This window comes from Primulina eburnea, chromosome 11, assembly GCF_022965805.1.
Source record: "Primulina eburnea isolate SZY01 chromosome 11, ASM2296580v1, whole genome shotgun sequence".
Lineage (NCBI taxonomy): Eukaryota > Viridiplantae > Streptophyta > Magnoliopsida > Lamiales > Gesneriaceae > Primulina > Primulina eburnea.
In genome coordinates, this window is record NC_133111.1 from 7,498,230 (window position 1) to 7,521,374 (window position 23,145).

General features: G+C 33.4%; 1 pseudogene; it reads right to left on the minus strand.

Moving 5' to 3' along the window:
- Positions 1 to 3,176: 3,176 nt before the first annotated feature.
- On the minus strand, positions 3,177 to 9,394 carry LOC140805736 (diacylglycerol kinase 1-like; annotated as a pseudogene).
- Between the last annotated feature and the right edge of the window lie 13,751 nt (positions 9,395 to 23,145).

Below are 23,145 nucleotides of genomic sequence, written 5' to 3' on the forward strand. Positions count from 1 at the left end.
GATACACCGAACGTCTAGAAGTCTGACTGAGCTGTCAAGACTTTCCTATCTTAAATGCAATGTATTAAAATCTGTAAACAAGGCATAAATATCTTAAAATGCAATGTATAACAATCTGTAAACAAAGCATAATATAAACAATAAAGCTAGTATGTGATTTTTGCTGGGAAACTCAAATAGGATCTTATTTGAGTTGTATCTTCCCGAATATCACATGAATTATACCTTTGTCGTCCCTGTCTGACGAAGACGATGACCTGTATCCAAATCTGTCCATATCAAATCTGAAATGACAATATCGAATACGCTGTATCAGTGAATAACTCAATACACAATCTGTTCTGATCAATACTCAAAGCAGTACATAATCTGATCAATGTCTGAACAAGATACAATCTAATTCATATCATCGACATCACAATATAATCGAAATCATATCTGAATCTGATCAATCTAAATCAACTGATGTTTCGACGGCATAACAATACAATCTGAATAACCCCGTCAATCTGAACATCGCATATATAATATCAGAACTCATAATCAATACCATTACAACTCATAATCTGAATAATAACACAACTCTGATATCGAATCTTACTCAAATCTATTCTGAAATTCATAACAATTTCATAATCAATCTGTTATTTAATATGACTTCAATTCTACAATGTCTACTGTGACAGAAACATCATATCTGATTCGTATTCAATTCTGACAATATCATAAATTCAAATCTTGTCTAAACGTAACAACACTTACGTCCAATTGTAGCTGTCGTTGCTAGAAACACGATACCGAAGTCGGATTCAAAATCAGACGAACGGATCGTTCACAATTTCCAAATCTTCCCTCGGTTTCCTTTTTCTTTTCCTTTCTCTTCCTTATTTCTGAAGGAAGGAATCGGTTGTATGTATATATATATATATATATATATATATATATATATATATATATATATATATATATATATATATATATACACATGTTGCATGATACAAGGGCAAGTAGTGTTGTGCATGTTCTGCTCGTTTCGCGCATATGCGCCAGTTTCTCAAACCAGCGTTTTTGTCTTCTCGCGCATATGCGCCAACCTTCTGCCTCTACCGCGCATGTGCGCCATCTCCGTCGCGCATATGCGCCGATGCATCTGGACGTTACGCGCATGTGCGCGCAGTGGAGTCGCGCATGTGCGCGCAAGCTTCTGTCCTCCTCGCGCAGGTGCGCCGCTACATATCGCGCATGTGCGCGGGGCTCCTTTCTTGGCACATTGTCAATTCATTTCACGACTCTCCCGATCTAATCTGTTCCATCTATAATCATCTCGATTAATCAATAGATCATTCCAGATTAATCTCAGATTACGGTAATAAAATCTCGGGCATTACATACACAATGTGACTTGTTCATGTAAGAATATTTTGTTGACAATTTTAAGTTAAAATTTGAACTTTCAATATTTCTCAGCTGATACACTATTTTCTTCAATTCATAAAAATTAATAGATGTTGCCATCAACGTAGTGGTACTATATTTTACATTGTGATGTCCTATAATAATATTACTACATACAAATAAAGCACCGACGCATTATCCATTACTAATAAAAAAAAAAAATCAATCGGTCACACAAAATAAAAAAGATAATAATAAAATTTTTAATTACAATTAATAACAAAATATGGAAAATCATAAAATAATACGCTCTAAAATTAATTTAGATATGATTTGATTTTTATTAGGATTAATTATAATAATAAAGATGACAATGCTAAATTTGTTTGACTATACTACTACTATCAATAATAATAAAGATGATAATAATATTTTTTTTATTTAAAAAGTTAATAATAATAAAAATAGTTATGATAATAAATTTCATACTAAGGCGTGACTTACTTAAAAAAAAAAAAATTTAAGCAAGCTACGCCCAATAAATTAACATTACTTGCTTAAAAAAAAATTATGCAAGTCAGACAATCTCATTGGACGTAACTTGAATGCTTTTTTTAAAAAAAAAAAATTATGTAAGTCACACCCACTTTTTTTTTTTTACTTTATCTATTAAATTATTAAAATATTTACTGTGAACAGTTAAAATGCCCCAATTTTTATTTCAATCTGATAAATTTTAATTTTAGCTTCAATTATTTTGTTTATTTTATTAAAAATTTTACACGTAAATTATATTATGAAGTGATGTTTTTTTAATCATAATAAAAAGAATTTAATTAATAGTTTTGTTTTAAATGCATATTGTTTAAGAATCCTCCACCTTGATCATTAGAATAAAGGATGGATAAATAAAAAATTAAATTATTTAAGAATTTTTTTGAAAAAGTTAGAGTTTCAAAAAATCTTTTTAAATTAAGATAATACAAATAAATTTTTATTTTAATTTTAAGTTAAATTTTCAACTAGATCAAAGTTTTTGACCAAGGTCCAACATCAAGAATCTAACCGAGGTACCGTGAAAAATATAACAATCAAGAAATTTTGCTATGTGAATTTCTCTGCAAAATGCTTTTCTTCGAATTCCATGTTGAATTAACATATTTCCCTTGTGAAGCATTTTCACTGATTTTATGTTCAAGAGATTGAATTTTGTAGTAGATTTTGTGAAAATGTCCGTATATTTCAGATTTTTCCTGTAATCAAAATATTTCTATTATTGTATTTGATGAAATTTTAATCTTTGATCATAACACATAACTTCAACTTCTATTAAAATGGTAGATATCCACATTATCTAATAGTTTTGTGATTTGAAGAGAATTACATCAAGTGTAGAATAATTAATATATGGATTAAATACCATGATGATACATATATATACTAGATATAAATTATAATAAAAATTGCATGAAATCATGAAATCAGTTATAATACTGTCACAAGACAACATATAATAATAGATAAACCGATCAAATCTACGTCAAATTCAACGAAATGCACAATGTAGCGTGGTTTTTAAGTTATCCCTCATATATACATTGAGTAGGTCGAATCTTTCTCTGTGAGACGGGTCAATCCTACCTATATTCACAATAAAAAGTAATATTCTTGTTATAAAAAGTAATATTTTTTCATGAATGACTCAAATAAGAGATCCGTCTCATAAAATACGATATGTGAGATCGTTTCACACAAGTTTTTGTCATATACATTAGTTTCATGTCGTACATACGTATTCGATAATCAAACGATGTAAACTACATGGGATGGCCCGGAGCAATACATATATGATATATTCATGTAAAAAATTGAGTTTTATCTGTACAATAAGGGTCCGTTCTCTGTTGAATTTTCTAGGCTTCCTGCTACCGCAGTCTTCCTACGAAAACAAGTCCAACCACTAAAAAAAAGAAAAAAACAAAAAAAAAAATCATAAACGAAGAAAAAGAACTAATGCAACTACTTCTAATACTATTCAGCAGAACCAGAACTCCCAAGATGGTGTTTCCTCCTTGCGTGCCAAATAAAATCACCAGAAAAATCCACAACCAGGCAGCAGAACAAGACAAGTGGACACCTTAACTCAGTTGTGCCAAGTCAAAAACGTCGGGCAGGCGAAAAATGTTGGCTGCACCTAACTTCTTTCGCTCCTCAGAGATTCATTGCCGTCGTATTCTTCATCATTGTCATCCTCGCAACCATATGGTGATGGAGGTGCATTTATGCTTCTGGATTGGCAGTGAGTGTTGGCAAGCATACTAACTTGGCCAAAATGGGATATTTCAATCACAACAGTATCATCATCCACTGGAAGTGGTTGTTTCCAAGGTTCACCATCAATCCTCATGAATGTGTGGTCGGCTGTGCCCTTGTGAAACTCGAAACGAATCCTGTTTGCCTATGATACGCATGAAGAGATTGATATTTAGCCAAAATATGTGTTGCAACTATTTATGCATCAGACTCAGAGCATATTTTATTCTACAAAAATTAGATTGATTCAAATTTACCTGAGCAAGGCGTGTTCCATGACCATTTGGAGCTAGCAAGACAAGTCCATGCCATGCATCTCGAAAACCAACCACTTCAATAAACCCATCATCAACATATGGTGGAGTTAAGTCCCTCTGTTAAAAATATGAACCATAAGCCTATATGTTATTGGGAACGAGGTTTACATCAAACTATATCTGGATTCAAGTTATGTTGTAACACGAAATGGATGATTAAAAATGTGCTGACCGAATGAAGCTTCTTCTTACTAGGTCTTCCCCAAGGGTTAAGACCCCCTGAAAAACTTGGCAAGTTAAGGCAGACAATGGACCTGATGCTGTGTACAAATAACAAACTTAGTGAAATTAGCTGAAAGTTTAACAGCATTGCTGGATACAAGGCATTAGAAAGGATATTAAAGTGCTACCTCTGAGGTATGTGAAGATCTATCCATTCACCTGGATTTTTCATTATCTTGACCTTTGTTAACTGCGCTATGTTTCTGTGAACAGAAGAAAATTATCACACTAGTTATTATCATGAGTTTGTAAAAAAATGGCAGGCCAACTGAAGGTAGCATTTTGGTTCGCATGGAATCAAGGCAAATGAATTTTGACATTGTAAATATAAACAACTATGTTATCCTTGAATAGAACACAAGGACAGAAAAAAAATCAAAGAAGAAGTCGGAAGATTGGTGATGGAACCTCGAAGATGGATGCAAGAGAGATGCACAAAACCATCCTTGTGTACAACCAAGCTTTGCATAAGTACTCTGGGTAAATGAAGAAAAACAAATATAAAACAGAATTACCCAAAAATCAATTATAGGATGAACAAATTTCAGTGGAATACCACATATAAAGAATCATGAGTTGCAACCAACAGGTTGGGTAAATCAAACTGATGTGATCCATAAAATACCCATCCGAGTTACTACTCTAGTCTGACTTCACCATTCTAAAAACAGGTTTCCTGTTTTCTATTGGTGTATAAGAATTCCTGTTCACTGCTTAACCTGTCGTTATGTTATGCAAATGCTGCAACATTTTAAGAATATGGAATCTCATGTTCATTCTTTCTTAAAGCATGACAATTAATTTGGTAAAAAAAATCTCCAAAAGAGAGGACAGCATGAAAGCGGGGTTGTCAAGCTTATGTCAAGGAGGAGACACCCTAACAAGAGTTAACATGAGATTTGAAACCATTAAAACAGAACCTCCGCACTTTCAATTAACATGCCTAATTCTGCAGCCAGTTTTATAAATGCTGTGTTTCTCCATGTTCATACATGCAAGCATTAACTTCCTCCAAATTATTTGCCAACCGTATTGCATAAACAATCACGCCAAAATTGTGAGCAATTTCATTTTTATCATACCAAGAAAAGAAGTTCACCTGATTAACTAATTGATCATCTAACATGGCCAGTGATGAAGAGAAATGCACCTGATTAACTAATTGATTTTTAAATTTCTCAGGGTGTAGCTTTCTCTCGGTGTGAAATGCATAAGAAACTTGAGCATCCATCCCTGCCAGTAAAAATTTAAATGAAGATCCCAAATTAACGGCACGAATTCAGGTCCTCTGGATATGCATACATCAGCAAGAAAACAGAATCTCAACTATGCCAAATGATTACAGTTTTTAGGCAACATTGCCCCTAACCTAAGGTTAACAAAAAAATGTTTGCATAGTCAGATTTGAAAGAGTTCCACAACATTCTTGAGACTTACCAAAGAGATGGACATAATCACAAAATTAAGACTTGAACGGAGAAACTAAAAGGAACAAAAACTTACCCATGCTAAAATAATTCCAAAATCCACCACGAAATGTAAGGAATCCCTCCTGAAATTTAAATGTGAATATAATTAGAGCACTTCGGATCCCAGGCTAACCCCTTTATAAATTTATAAAATGATTGCGCATAACTTATAATCAAGCAAGATTGATTGTAAACGACATATCAGTTCTTTTCAGGTTCCTGTTACTTTATATACTGTTGGCAAGGAGATACATAGCAGAAGGCTTTACATCTCACGTTTTGCATTGCAAAACTTGTATATTGATGTTATGCATTTCAGGTTGTCCTTGGTACAATATATTGTTCGCAACCTTAGAGATTGTAAGATGAAAGGGGAGATATTTATGCAAAATCAAAGAAATAATAAAAGTAAGTTGAAGCAGAAGAATAATAGCAGCGAAGTCAAGTACCTCATTTAATTCATCTTTTGGGGAGACACGGTGAAAGGCATGCATTGAGTGGGGTAGCTCAAGAGGTGCAATGGGATCACATGAACCTTCTTGGGGAGCTCTCATCCGCATGAGAATATGCCAGCTGAATTTGAATAGAATAGCTCATAAATTCTAGTCTAATATATGTCTATTTAACAAAGAAATGGAACTCTGGTCCTTGAAAGTTTATATAGAATGTCAATGTGATGGCAAAGGAATACTTTAATTTTTCTTGAGCCAATCAATTAGAAGCATAGATTGCTCCATACTAAAAAATACATCCCACATTGCCACGCATCACTCGGCAGCACATCATATGGTCATCTTAAAGAAGTCACTGAAAATTCACAATGGATCGAGCACCGAAGAAGCTTGATGGTCATCAAAGTCCAATCTTTATATGAGATTCATTAAAACCATAAGCTGAAACTCACTAACGATTAAAATATATATGTCATAAGTTTTTGGGAATCATCCACTCAGTACACAGATCTGCTCTCAGCACACTGCTCTACTAAGTACAAAACATTTCGAAGTACACACAACTAAGTTGCCAAAGTTCCAAAAAAGCTATTAAGCCGTACATCAAAAGAATAATTCCAATGGCTGGAAATTTTAGGTTTCAATCCACAATGTGTTCTTGAACAGAAGAACCACAATAAGATTCCCCCATTTCCGGAGTAGCACTTCAAAGCTTATCTGTCAGGAATTACTTAAAAAGAAACGATAAAAGTTCATGCTTTACATGCACAATCTTATGCATTCTGACTCCACACAATTTATATCTCGAGATTGGACACTTACTAGCAGAGGATGCAGAATGATCATCGATCACAGACATTAACAATTACAAAAATAAAACAATACAACCATAAATTAACTTTACACCTGAAACGTGACCAAGTTCCTCGACATAGAACAAGGAAACTATATACACGTTGAATAGTAAAATAACTGGAAATAGAATCAGAATTTACCTGTCGATTTTCATCTCTTTTGCGTCCTTTACTTGATCCAAGAATAACTTAACAGATTGATAGTTTGTGCCAGGATTTTTCTTCCCCTAAAAAATAGCAAATAAGTTTTAGCACGACCATATTATGCATGTAACAAGCATGTGGATATAATATTTTTCTGATTGTCAAAGTAAAAAATTCTTTTCATACAAAACATCAAAGCTGTGTTATGGGTGGAGAGGAAGCAGAGGCAGCAATAATTTTCTGCCACAATTAACTAATATAGAGGAGAATTCAGAGGGAGTTTCTGAGAGGTAAAGGAGTTGCCTGTTGGGGAGGCTCACCAAGAAGTACGAGAATATATCAAAAGGTAAAATGCAAGAAAAAGGACAAGTATACAAAATATGAGAACGGTAAAATGCCTTTTCCCGTTCATGTGCACTATTGGCAGCTATTAGATGCAAAAATATCAATATATGATTTAAATGAAAAAAACTACAAGAAAAAGCGACTGGATTGTAAGAGGTAATTGGTTCCTTTATACAATATGCTGAAGCTATACAAAAGATACCAGTGCTGTGAGTTTAGTTGATGAACTTGAGCATTCCACACAAGTTATTTATATAATTTTGTACGTTAAAGAGCTAAGCAATGAATAATGGACATAATAAGACATTTAACTCACCCAACCAAATGAAAATGGAAGATTGTTCCCAGTTCCTAGCGGCATTGTGGCAATTGGTGGTGGTTGTGCTAGCTTAATATCACAAACTACTCCGAGGAGCCACCCAGCTGTACCATCCCCACCAGCAACCTACAAAGTTAATTATGTATAAACCAATAAATGGCATGTAACATGACCAGATCACATAATTTTGAATGTAATATCGTTCTGTATGAACTATTTATTCAATGATAGGAACTTTGACCAAAACTATATCTAAAGAAAAGGAGTTTTACTGAGGTTACAGGTAACAGTGACTTACTATGATTCTTAATCTCGTCAGAATATCGGCGGACAAAGTATCACCATTTTGCTTATGCTTCTCTAAATTGAAGTAGAGCTGGCGCAACACTTCATCGGGTTTCTTTTCTCCCAAATCAAACACCTGAAAATCAGAATCCGGACCTCAATTCTTAAGTAAAGATATTTCTCTCCATTTCTTTTGGCAGTTCTTCCATGGATTTGAGCAGCAAACCACAGACACATGCAAATGAAATAAACTAACCTGATTTCTGTTGAGAAGAGAACAGTATGTACGTAGAAGTTCACTGCCTAGCTGCCCACCACTTTTTGTGTTAATGAATACGATCACAGGACATGAAGGAACACGACATCCATTTTCCGTTTCTGATTCTGGTAGAAGTATGTAATCCGGAATGTAGTGCTCATACAATATATCTACATCTTCAGGATTTCCAACAGCACATTCTTGACTGAAATAAAACTCAAATAAAAATTCAGGTCTACTACAGAATAATGAATTCCATAACATTAAAACTATGGAAGCAAACAAGATCTTTCGTCCTTCTCTTTTCCAAACTACAGAAGATTGGACGAATAATTTGCTCAACACCATGGCCTAGTTGAACCATTTTATCATGATTTGAATGCAATTCTCGCATGCAATCCTGAAAAAATAACACTCACTTTTTAATAAAAAAATTGTGGACCGATTGTTTCGCCTTCATTTGTGCTACCATGGACCTGCTACAAATCTCAGCAGAATTGAAACAAAACCTGCCCACAAAACCCATATTATTTTTCTTTCTGATCACCGATACAAAAAATAAAAATAAAAATCGAAATGATATAACAAAAAAGAAACGATCTAAGAAATTAAAAACCAAATGACCAAAATGCTTCCTTACCCGACAAACGATTCAGCTGGGAATCCACCGCCGCAATCAAAATTCAAACGTAAATAATAATTTCCAAAAGATAAACAGTTTCAAGGTCAAGCGATCAAGGTAGTTACATACGCACTTTCAAAACCAGATATTCAAATCTGACGCGTTTCACGATTTGCTTATGCTGATTAACAACCCTCGGATACAGTGATTTATGTAGGATTGTTAGAAAACGCGTGATTGACAGAGATTGAATGAACAGATTTTGTATGGACATGATCGAATTGAATCGTGAGGATTTTGGAAATTAATTGCTCTGATTTGATTGTCAAATGAAGAAAGAATTGGACGTGATAGTTAGCGCCTACTTCCTATGTTTTGATCACCCGAGTCCGAGCCAACTTTTGGAAACTCACCGAATTTTTTTTAAAATTAGATCAGTTTATATATATGAAACGGCTACTTGGGTGATTCGAGTGTGCCAAGCAGACATACCCTTCCTTAAATCCCAAATATACATATTACAGATGGATCGACCAACTTTAGGTATCCAACGATCCTGCTTTATTTGAAACTAGCTGGAAAATTAGATCATTTTCTGCAGGCATAATAGCTTTTTCCTTTAGAAATAACATGTCATACCATATTTTCATTTCCCGAAAGAAATAAATATCTGTGTTATGCTAGCAAGTAGAAGTTAAAAAAAATGGATGAGATTGGGTCCCCTCAGATCTAAACAATCTTGTTTTTTTGAACATAAAGAAATAAAGAAGTCATTGCAATTGTCGGAAGAGTAGGTCTCATGTGAGACCGTCTCACGGGTCTCAATCTGTGAGACGGGTCAACCCTACTCATATTCACCATAAAAAGTAGTACTCTTAGCATAAAAAACAATACTATTTCATGGATTACCCATATAAAGATCCGTCTCACAAAATTTAACCCGTGAGACCGTCTCACACAAGTTTTTGCCTTGTCGGAAATACTAGGCCTACTAAAGGCACAAAAATAGAGGGAAAAATTAAAGTTATCATAAAAATAGTATTTATTATCATGAGTTTGATTTTTCTTATCAACGATTTTTAAGAGAGACGATTGAATAAAATTTGCACAATGTGATTTACGTGGTTTGCAAACTATTACGTTAATATCGAACATTTATCAAATACACACCAAATAGTATTGCTATGAGTTCCGTAGTCATAAAAAAAACATACACACAAGTGTATATATATAGAAATAATATTTGACCTCGAAACTGTAATATAAAATAATATATAATTCAATAATGTAATATAAAAAAATATATAATTTCTGAATTAATCTTCAATTAAATGATATTTTAGAAATTATAGAATATGCAGTTATTCATTTTGTTATATATTTTTTAAAACTATTCATTCTGTTACATTGAATTTATATCTAAATATCAATGGCATAATTTACATTACATATTTTTTAGATAAAGAAACGTAGTATATAATTTTAGTTCCAATATTTTACTATTAATGTAGAACCCGTAAATCAGACTACGTATAAGTCATGCATAATTATTATTATTTAAATTAAAATGATTTTTTTTGCATGAAGATTTAAATTCTTTTCTTTAAATTTAATTATTTTATGCAGTAGTTTAGTTATTATCTTTTCAGTTAAATAAATGAGGCCGGACTGAAGTTGGAGTATTGAGATAATATTTAATGATAAGAAATCATTCCTAGAATTTATTTAAGATAAATAATACGTTATTTTAATGTAAAAGAATGTTTAAGAAATTATTTAAGTAATTTGAGATAAGTAGTAAATAAGTTCTTTTAAGTGCAATAATTTATTTATTAATTCACTAAAATACTTAATGGGTAGATAAAACTTTAAAGATTTAAAATATAACAATTAAGCAATATTTCCCTCCATTTTTGATATAAGTTTGTCAACTCACCGTTTTTAATCCCTTCCATATCCATTCTTGGTAGATAATTCCCTAAATTTTATTCACCAATTATTAAACAATTAAGCAATATTTTCCTCCATTTATTGAAGCAAAATTTCGGCCACTACCTTGTTAAATTTAATAGTATTTGGCAACTCTCCATCTTTAATTCATTTCCTTATCTTTTCTTGGGATACAATTCCATCACATTTAATCTCCAATAATAATTAATTAAGCAGTTTTTCTACCTAAATTTGAATGATGAATTCGGCCCTCTCATCTCTCTAATATCTCTCAAATCAAATCATATCATTTTCATTCCTTATTTTAAAAACTCAAAAGATAGCAAGATTGATTTTCTCCCTTTATCTTGCAACCTTCCCATTTATTTTCCTAGCTTTCTCTCCCACTCCATATTCTCGAAATCCAGTAGACTTTCAGCAAGAAAAATCGAGAGAGCACAAGAGAAAAATCGTGAGAAAACTAGAGAGAAAACAAGAGAGTAAAGCAACTCCGTCTCCGTCGCGCCGCGTCGTCGTATTGATTTTTTTCTTCTCAAACAAATCCAAGGCATGTCTATATCTTTCTTTGCTTTTTAAACATTACATGATCATGATTTCATGGCAAAACCGAAATCAAGATGATAAGTGCAATTTATTGTACTTTTATTACTTGTCTTTAACTTGAAATTTTGTGATTTTTGAGCATGTTTTATGTGATTTGTTGTTGTTTTAGTTGTTGAAGTTTGGAAGCTTAGAATGAGAGTTTGGAGTAGTAAAGTGTTGAATTGAAAAGTGCAAAAGATAAAAAATAGCCGAAGCTCCAGCGCACCCGCGGTCTACATTGCAGCGCACCCGCGGTTATGAAGATCAATTTCAGAAGTTTCTGCCGAAAGCACACCGCACCCGCGGTAACATTTCAACCGCACCCGCGGTCTTCGTAGTTCGAAAAAGAAAGTTTCCCCGAAACAACACCGCACCCGCGGTTTGTGTTGTAGCGCACCCGCGGTCCTTCGCAAAACAGAGTCCGAAAAATCTGTAACTTTGTGGACTTCGAATAAAAGTCTATGAAAATGGTGTGCTGCGTGGGGAAGCTTGTATGGACTATAAAAAGGCATCTTTTACTTACCATCTAGGGTATTGGAGAGCTAAGGAAGGAGTGGAGGCTGCTGAAGAAAGATTGAAGATCAAGTTCTTGAGAATTCTTTTGCACAAATCCGGGGACGGAATCAGCACTTCAACATCTTGTTCTAAGTCTTCTTTCTTTTATTTTTCATTTGATATGTCTTGTTTTAAAACCATGTTTTGTTGTGTTGTTTTTATTATTATGAACTAATTTTTATTTCTAGAAGAATGATGGAACAAAACTAGAAACCATGTTTTGGGATTTATTAATTATGCTATATAAGTTTTCCTTATTGTTCATTTGTATTTTTTCAATCTTAATGCTTTCATTTTACTGGCCATATCTTGAATGATTCTTATGTTTATAATTTATCACTTGGAAAAGGGAATTTATAAACAAGAAAGGGAAAAATACATTGATGGTATTTATATAGTTCGGGAGGACATATATTGCTATTGAAGCCGTTAAAAGAAGTTATTGCTTATTGAGTTATTTAATTATAGATTGTTGACAGGGACGTTACAATCCTTTGTTAGATAATTAGTATCTACTTAGCACTCGGGAGAGGGAGTAGATAATTATAGAATTCTTGGCTAATGAATAAGAAGGACATTTATAATATAGCTACACAATAACACATGGTGGATAGTTGCGTGAAATCGGACCTCTAGATCTTTTATTCCATTGTTGTTTACTACTATTTGGTACTATAACTAAATTTATTTTCAATCTAGTTATTGATGCAAACAAATCTGTCAATTGATTATTCTAAATAAAGTCGAGACTATTTCAATTACAAGCACTAATATAAGTTTAGAAATAAATTTCTCGTGGGATCGACACTTGTACTCAAAATTACATTTTACTATAACTTGACGTCGTGCACTTGCGAGCAATCAAGAAAACACGCAACAAGTTTTTGGCGCCGTTGCCGGAGAGTGTTTATTATAAATTTATATTAGTATTGTTACCAATTAGTCTAGATTTTAATTTAGAGCTGTTTTTGTTGTTTTACATTAAACATTGATTTGTTTCTTATCTTTGTTTAACAGTGCATGCGAAGATCGCAAAATCTTGACTGTCTTGTCTTTGATCCTGAGATCGAAAGAACCGTAAGAAGGTTAAGAAAGGCAAGAATAGAAGAGATTCAAGCAATGACTGACAACAGAGATAATGAAAATCCACCCCCTGCAATACCCATCAGAGATCATTTTAGGCCGGTACTGAATGCTCATTATTCGGGCATAGCACGAGGGACTATTAATGCAAACAACTTTGAGCTCAAGCTCTCATTGATAAACATGGTTTAACAGAATCAGTTTGGGGGAGCCTCTACTGCAGATCCTCATCTACATCTCAGAACATTCCTTGAAATCACTGACGCGGTAAAAATAAATGGTGTTTCTGATTATATAATTCGATTGCGCTTGTTTCCTTTTTCTCTTAGGGATCAAGCAAGAGGATGGCTCCAATCGCTTCTTTTGGAGAGTATCACTACATGGCAGGAGTTAGCAACCAAGTTTCTTGCTAAATATTTTCCACCTGCGAAGTCTGCACAGTTGAAAATTGAGATAAGTACTTTTAGGCAGACTGACTTTGAGCAATTATATGAGGCATGAGAACGGTATAAGGAGTTAAGGAGTTGTTGAGGAGGTGTCCAAACCATGGTTTTGAAGATTGGGTACAGATTGAATTGTTTTATAATGGTTTGAATGGACAAACAAGAGGCACTGTGGATGCAGCAGCTGGAGGCATGATATTTGCAAAATCACCTGATCAAGCATATGATTTGCTTGAACAGATGACCATTAACAGTTATCAGTCCGTCTGAGAGGTCAGGAGTAAAGAAGCAAGCTGGAATTTATGCCATAGATCCTATTACATCACTCACCGCTCAAGTTTCAGCTTTAACAACTCAAATTGCAGCTATGAATAAGGCTAGTACATCAGAGGTTGAAAATGCATCGGTTGTTACTGAAGAACCACATATTCCTGATGAGGCTCATTATATCAACAATAGGAATTTTGGTGGCTACGGAGGAGATGTTGTTTATTTTATTTTATTTTATTTTATTTTGTGTGTTTATTTATTTATTTAGTGTAATTTGAGTGTTTTATTTACTTTTGAGTTGTTTGCTTGTGTGTTTGTAGTGTTTTAGTCATGAAATATTTTTTTATGGCCAATGATGAGAAAATAAAAATGTTGCATTAGAAGAAAAGTCATGCATTACATTCATGTTAATCGATCAATTTGAAAAAATTTAGAGAACAATAATGAGATTTGGTAAGTTTGAGACTTATAATTTCTATACAACTTTGTGCTTTTCATTTGACATTGAAATAAATTTTTTGCAAACACATATATGATTTAGGCAATCTTTGATTTTATTTGGGCCTGTTTATATTGTTCATAAATATTTATTTGAAGCCCTTTTGAGCCTATATGAGAAAAGAATTGTGTTTTTAAATTCCTTGGAAGCCAATCACTTTTCTTTTGAATAGATATGTATTTGGTTGATGTATTGAGACACCATTTTTCACGATGATTATATTCTACTTTGTGTTGGTGAATTGAGATTTGGTCTAGAACTATCCAAACATCATTCGAGGCGAAATACGGAAAAATTATGATTTAGGAATGATTTAGGTGATTTTTGGATCGATTGAGCCGTTCAAGCCACCAAATAAAATTATTTTATCATTTGTCACCTCTTTGAGCTTATATGAATTTGAATGACACACGTAAATATGTGTAAAAGACCCCCATTCGAATATTCTTTCAAGTATCCCACATTTATCGACCCTTTGAATATCTTATACAATTATTTCCTACCTTCTCAAGGGAGTAATAATTCAAAAGATTAAAGAAAGTGATATTCTCCTACAAAAGAAAAGAAAAGAAAAATGATGACTGATGTTTGATTGAAGAAGTTGGAGAAAAAGGGGAGAAAAAGAGATGAAATGAATAAAAAATGGAGATAAAAGAAAAAGTGGAGTTTGCAAAAGAGATAAAATTCAACTTACTCCCTTATTTGAACTCATAATCTTTATTTGTAGCCATGAGCCAAGGCCTAACATTACAACCATTGAAAATCCTATTAACCTAGTCATAGTTGTCCAATATACTAGTGGAGAGTGATTGTGAGGATCTAGCTTATGGACAATCGATAAACACTTTCATTGAGTATGAATCTTGATCAATTTTACACACACCTCATTGCATCAAATATTTATTGGGTATTCCTTTCTTGACTGAATATTGCTTTGAACCCAATTTTAACCGGAAAAGACCTCTTGATTTGTGTTTGTAAAAATTGAAATTGATTGAGAATGTTTTGAAACATGAGTTGAAGATATTAGAAGTTAAGAAAATTAACCGATTGCGTGATTATATCCAGATGAAAAATTGGTTGAATTGATTTGAATTGTGAATGCATGAAGAGTTAGTTAAAATATCTTGAGGCCAAGTTCTTTAAAGTATTTCATGACTTGTTTGTTTATGTTTTGCTCTGGACTAGCAAAATATTAAGTTTAGGGGAGTTTGATAAGTGAAATTTATTGTACTTTTATTACTTGTCTTTAACTTGGAATTTTGTGATTTTTGAGCAGGTTTTATGTGATTTGTTGTTGTTTTTGTTGTTGTAGTTTGGAAGCTTAGAATGAGAGTTTGGAGTAGTAAATTGTTGAATTGGAAAGTACAAAAGATAAAAAACGGCCGAAGCTCCAGCGCACCCGCGGTCTACATTGCAGCGCACCCGCGGTTATGAAGATCAATTTCAGAAATTTCTGCCGAAAGCACACCGCACCTGCGGTAACATTTCAAGCACACCCGTGGTCTTCGTAGTTCGAAAAAGAAAGTTTCCTCGAAACAACACCGCACCCGCGGTCTGTGTTGTAGCGCACCCGCGGTCCTTCGCAAAACAGAGTCCGAAAAATCTGTAACTTTGTGGACTTCGAATAAAAGTCTATGAAAATGGTGTGCTGCGTGGGGAAGTTTGTATGGACTATAAAAATGCATCTTTTACTTACCATCTAGGGTATTGGAGAGCTAAGGAAGGAGTGGAGGCTGCTGAAGAAAGATTGAAGATCAAGTTCTTGAGAATTCTTTTGCACAAATCCGGGGACGGAATCAGCACTTCAACATCTTGTTCTAAGTCTTCTTTCTTTTATTTTTCATTGGATATGTCTTGTTTTAAAATCATGTTTTGTTGTGTTGTTTTTATTATTATGAACTAATTTTTATTTCTAGAGGAATGATGGAACAAAACTAAAAACCATGTGTTGGGATTTATGAATTATGCAATATAAGTTTTCTTTATTGTTCATTTGTATTTTTTCAATCTTAATGCTTTCATTTTACTGGCCATATCTTGAATGATTCTTATGTTTATAATTTATCACTTGGAAAAGGGAATTTATAAACAAGAAAGGGAAAAATACATTGATGGTATTATATAGTTCGGGAGGACATATATTGCTATTGAAGCCGTTAAAAGAAGTTATTTCTTATTGAGTTATTTAATTATAGATTGTTGACGGGGACGTTACAATCCTTTGTTAGATAATTAGTATCTACTTAGCACTCGGGAGAGGGAGTAGATAATTATAGAATTCTTGGCTAATGAATAAGAAGGACATTTATAATATAGCTACACAAAATAACACATGGTGGATAGTTGCGTGAAATCGGACCTCTAGATCTTTTATTCCATTGTTGTTTACTACTATTTGGTACTATAACTAAATTTATTTCAATCTAGTTATTGATGCAAACAAATCTGTCAATTGATTATTCTAAATAAAGTCGAGACTATTTCAATTACAAGCACTAATATAAGTTTAGAAATACATTTCTCGTGGGATCGACACTTGTACTCAAAATTACATTTTACTATAACTTGACGTCGTGCACTTGCGAGCAATCAAGAGAACACGCAACACAAGACAACATTATTTTCGAAAACATGTACAGATTTTTCGGCCTTCCTCTTGTGCCTTCACGGTTTTTGTTGATTTTGTTGTTGCAGTGTTGGCTCGATTTCCAGGGGCTCAAGGCTGATTTTATACACAATCTAGGGTGGGTTAGGAAGGTGTTAGTTCATTGGCTCCAGTCCCTCCCCCCCAGCAACGAGTTTAGACAGCAACACTTCATGTTGCAATTGTTGAGTCTCGAAAATTATGTTTTTTGATTGTTCAAGGAGGTTCGAATCTTGGTTGGCTTTTGGGCCTGTAACCATGGTTGGAACCCTTCCTTGACATGTCTAGGACGTGACCAAGATGCCCTTTCATGGCTTGGTTCACGTTCCCATCGGTTTTTAAAACAAACAAGAACAGTGCTCCATCGGTTTTCAAATTCTGATTTCTGCTGTGTGAGTTGGTTTTCGGTTTTGAGGTTGGTGTGGATCTTGGTTGGCTTTTTAGCCCTTATCCATGGTTCAAACAATACCTCATGATGTCTAGGTCAAGCCATGGTCGATCATATGGCCATTGGAGTGACCAAGACACCAAGAGAAGCGCTACACCCCACGCACGCACAGTTGGGCTCTCGGGTGGAAGCGTGGCGATGTTTCTGGTGTTGCTTGGACTGGGGCTGGCCTAGGGCCTTAGCCATGGTTCAAATCAAACCTTAGGATGTTGTTAAGAGGCTCTGGTCAGTGGTTCAAGCCCCAATGGCCATTAGCCTTGCAAACGACGCAAGGAAGCGCAACAGCTGCTGCTGTAATTTTCTTGACAACAACTTTGTGCTTCGGTTCAGAGGCTCGTTTGAGTTCTTCGTTGGCTTTTAGCCTATGACCTTGGACGGGACAGTGCCTTCTTGAGTTAGGAAGGTCATGTTTTTGGCTGTTCATGATTTGGTTAAGTTTAGAGGTCGTATGAGAATTTACGGTGCAAGGTGCCAAAGTGACTCTCGAAAGAGCGTTTCATGATTTTGGCCTCCATGCATAATTTTCGTGTATTACGGCCCTTGATAATTATTTTCCAGTATTTTAGGTGTATTTTAATGATGACTAAATGATGTTTCGATATTGGTTCGGGTTGGTACGGAGTCATGGTTAAATATTAAGTTTGTTGGGCGTAATAGTCTCGTTTTTAGTTCGATGTTGAAGCGTTGGTCAAGTTAAGTTATTTGCATAGTCAATTCAAGTTATTTGCATGTTTTTCATGTTAGAATCAGGTCGCAGCGAGCCTGGGAACGATCCAACCTAATTGGTAAAATAACTCAGGAATTTAATTATATTACGTACATAAAATATAAAAGTTTATTTTTGAGATATATGTGTTATGTCTTGTGGCCACTTCACACTCATGGGATTGCAGCTTATGGGATTATTACTTCATCCGGTGGCTACTTACCGGTTCATGTTCATGTATGGGTACAGATATCCAGTTCAAGGGCTGTGATGATCTCTACCGCTCCGTATACTGTGATTTAGTCTGATCAGACGATTTAGTTCATGTTATAGGCCATTTGCGTAGAACATATTCTCAATAGAAAAATTATGATATGCTATTTCATGACAGAGATCTATTGAGCAAATATTTTACGTACGATTTTCAGTTATGCATGTATTTATAATTACTCATGACAAGATATTTTCACGTTACGTTTTACGATATGATATCTTTACACGTCATGAAATTTTATGATATATTTACTTGTTATCTACGATATATGCATGCTGAGTCTTTAGACTCACTAGACTTGATTGTTGCAGGTACTGATGAGGTCGGGGCCGAGGGCGGGGACAAGTGAGCCATCTTGGGTCGCCAGTAGTAGGAACCCGAGGACCTCATTTATCAGTTTATTTATTATTTAATGTAAACTCATTTTATCACGATGAATTATTTTAAGTTGTTTGCTTTGAAACAAATATTTACTTCCGCTGCTACTTTGAATATTAAATCTTTTTATCAGTTTATTTTATGAATGAGGCATGTTATTTATTTAAAGAAATTTTTTTTAAATTATTCCCAAATTTTCAAGTACGAATTTCGGGCCTCTACAATTAAAATTCTTTTGACGTAATATTTTATATGGATAAAATTATAAAAATATTTACATAAATGGTCGTTGTCTCCAAATTCATGTTTAAAGATAACGGCGAAGACAAACTTCGTGATTTGCTTCTAATTTTTATGAATTGGGACCAAATGTTGTAAAAAAATTCAATTTTAATGTCTATATTTTTGCTAAAATTATATGTGAGCTTGGATACATAAACTTTAAAAAATCGCTTAAATAAATATAACCAATAATAAAATTAAAAATAGAATAAAAAAATGTGGACTTCGACCGGTTTTCAGTCGAACCAATCGTTAGGGCAAGCTTGTTGAACTCGTTTTGAAGCATTTCAAAGTGTTCTCTCAAATGCTTCTGCATTTTTATGATGACATCGATAACACAATTGTTCTTCTCTTGCTAAAAATTTGCAAGAATATTTTCATGAGATTTAATAATCACAATATCAAAAATATAGTTTTAACATAAAGCTTGCCCTCTTAACAATCTAGCTTTCTCGGGTTTAGATTCTATTCTATTTTTAAGAAAGCTTTTCACTATAAGAAATTCATTAATCAACAACACACATACAACCATGGTTTTAACAACGGTTTTAGTGAAAACAATTATCGTATGACGTTTTTTTAAGCAAAAGACAACGGTTTTAACCGTTGTCGATTAAAGTATTTTTTCGACAAACAACAGAAGATTGAGGAAGCTGTTGCTATATTTAGTGACAGTTTCGCTAAAACCGTTGCTAAATTTAGCAACGGTTTCTATTTTAAAATGGCGACAGTTTTGATTAGAACCGTCTCTAACAGTAGCGATGGTTTTAGATAAAATCGTCGCCTTCATAAATATAACGACGGTTTTTCTACCACCGTCGCTAACTTTAGCGACCGTTTTAGAGAAACCGTCGCTAAAAATAGCGACGGTTAAACCCAAACCGTTGCTATATCTGAAAATTAAAAAAATACTACCATAATTAACGACGGTTTTAAATATGACCATCGCTCTTAGCGATGGTTATACCAATAACCATCGCAAACTTTCTTTAAATACCAGCACTTTCGATCCATTTTTTTCAACCCACTTCACAACACTTAAAATTTTTCTTTCTTACACAATTTTAACACTTCACAACACTTAAAATTTTTCTTCTTACACGATTTAATTTCGATTTAGGGTAAATTTTTCCCTTTAGTTTTGGTAACTTTTTAAGTTTTTGTTAATAGCATGAATATTGTTAGCCTAATCAAAATGTAAGTTTTTTTAGATCTATTAAATTATTAAAAGTAATTTTAATTTATTTTCCCGAAAATATTAGCGACGGAAATCATGATCTCACCGTCGCTAATATTTTCAACGGAAAGCATGAACTAACCATCGCTAATTTTAGCGACGGTATTAAGAATCCGTCGCTAATTAGCGAAAATTTTACATTAATCCGTCGCTAATCTTGTAGGCGACGGTTAAAACCGTCGCAAATTTAAGCTACAACAACGGAAAAACCCGTTGTCTGTGAGCGCACCCTTTGACAATAGGGGCTTTAACAACAGTTTTAAAATACCTACGACAACGGTTTTTCACCGTTGTCGTAGGCATTTTTTCTTGTAGTGTTTACCCGCGTGTTATCAACTTTTAAAGTAAATTTCTTTGCCAGTAAAATACTGACCATTTTCCAAATCCTTTTTACAGCATAAAATCCATTTTCGATGATATGTCGTCTTATGGCTTCTGCTTATGAGAATATCCCACATAAATATATGCATGATTGTTCTCCTTCTGATATGAGCTTCGTGAGAACTGCTGCCCAGCAATGATCACTACCATCTGTGTATAGTACCAGATCATCTTCATTTTGAGAAATAACCATTTTTGGAAGATTTTTGCAAAACTCCTTTAGTTGGCTAAGTCCCGTCATGTGTTCTTATGTCTATAAAAATTTTGCATCTTTCTTCAGCAATAGACTAAACATTTTTCCGTGTTTTGCTAGGTTCTAAACGATATCCCAACAAAATTAGCAATTCCTAAAAACTTTGAAGTTATTTATTTTCCATTAATATGTTTGGAAAATTTTATATCTTTTCTACTATGTGTTCCTGCACAATTATTCAAATTCATCGATTTCTAATCCGAGAAATTCAATCTTTCTTGTAGCAATTACTGCTTTTTTTCAGATAAAACCAATCATTCTTTTTTGCAAACTTTAGAGAAAATATATTAATATTTAATATGTTCTTTCATATTTTTAGACTATACTAAAACATATCAATATAGACAAAGATATAAATATGAGATAATCTTTAAATAGGTTATCCATTTTTCTTTGAAATATCTGGGGTGAATTTGAAAATCTCATTGGTAAGACTTTCCAAATATATTGTCCTTGTGGTATAGAGAAAACTGTGAATTTCTTGTTTTTTTCCTGCGTGTGTATCTGATAGAATATATATTGCAATAAAATTTAGATAATATTTTGTCGTTGCGTGTGCAACTAATTAAACGTTCTCTACTAGATATATAATACTCATTAAATTCCAAGATCTTATTAATTTATTGATAATTAATAACTAACTTTGGTTTGGCTCTTTTAATTTCACCATGATTTTTTACCATAGAATCTGGACTGCTATATGGTGATATTCCTGCTTTGATTAGTCTAAGGTCCAGATTTTACTTGATAATAATCTGCATATCATTTCGATCAAATTTGTTAATTAGGATAGGCTCATTGGACAAATTGATCATACTCTGTCTTCTTTGATTTTAAGGCTGTCTTTGAGTGGATTTTTATCCTACACTGCCAATTTTCTTTTATCATTTTCTTGATATATTCTAGGGATACCTTTGATTCAAACTCTACCTCATTCTAGTGTAGAGCTATCTTGAAGAATTCTATTTCTTCAGGTTGGATGTCCTTATCTTCTCTTAATTGGAGCATTGTTTCTGCAAACCTTCTATAATCCTTCAATTTTGGGTTCAGAAGTTTTCCTTCATCACCACGCTTGATGCGAAACTGGATTGACATTTTTCTATAAAACGCCTCTCTTATTATCTGAATTATGATTTTCTGATCACATGGTGTTGTGAAAACTAATATTATAATCTCATTTTTTTTGTGTATATGAATTAAACATTAGTAGGAAATTGTTTCCTAACAGGATGTTTGCTTATGAATCGTGAAAATAAATCGGTGGTGTTTTTACCTTGTACCAAGATGTTTGTCAAGCACCTGCGATTAATATTTCTGTCATCTTAATCCCTTTACATAAGATTAAGATTTGTTTAGAGAAATCTCGTCCATCAATCTGAGGTAATTCTTTTTTTTTTTTAGGAAAAAATCTTCTTTTGCTGTACAGATTTCCAGATCCTGAATCAATATAACCAGCAAAATATCTTGTCATATATTGTTCGTATAACATCCCTATTGTGATATAAATGGAGAATGAACTTGTTGTTATTGGATTTTCCACATTCTATCATCTACTATGAACTCCATTCCATTTTCTAGACGTTCCAAGGTTTATGTTCGTCGAGAAACTCTAGCCCAAGAACCAATTGATTTGGTTCTTTTCCTGGAATTCCTTTGATATAAACTTCCAATTCTTCAATATTAATCATTCTTTGTTAAGTTTCTATCATATGTTGTTCTAGATAGTATATGGTATTACACGAAAGCTGATTCCTTTATTTTATAATATCAAATACTATTTCAATTTCTTTCCATTCTTAGACATCTAAGATTTCCTATTATCGAAAAGTTTTTAGTAGTTGTCGGGTTTCTTGGACATGGGTTTTCCCCCACATGTGGCTTGCAATTATATCTCTTTGAAAATATAGTATTCTTGGTTCTTATTTAAGACTTTCATTCTTTTGTAAAATCGGCTTGTCTTGCATCTGTATATCTGTTTTCTGTATTAATAGAAACTTAGTTCTCTATGGATAAATCACATGAGCGGCTTTTCCAAATATCTCGGGTATTTCAATGAACTCATTTCTAATAAACAATTCTGAATGATGTGTATTAGATAGAACATATGAAATTTTATAGATAATAGAATATGGTCTGTTACCTTTTTTATCAACCTTTTTTC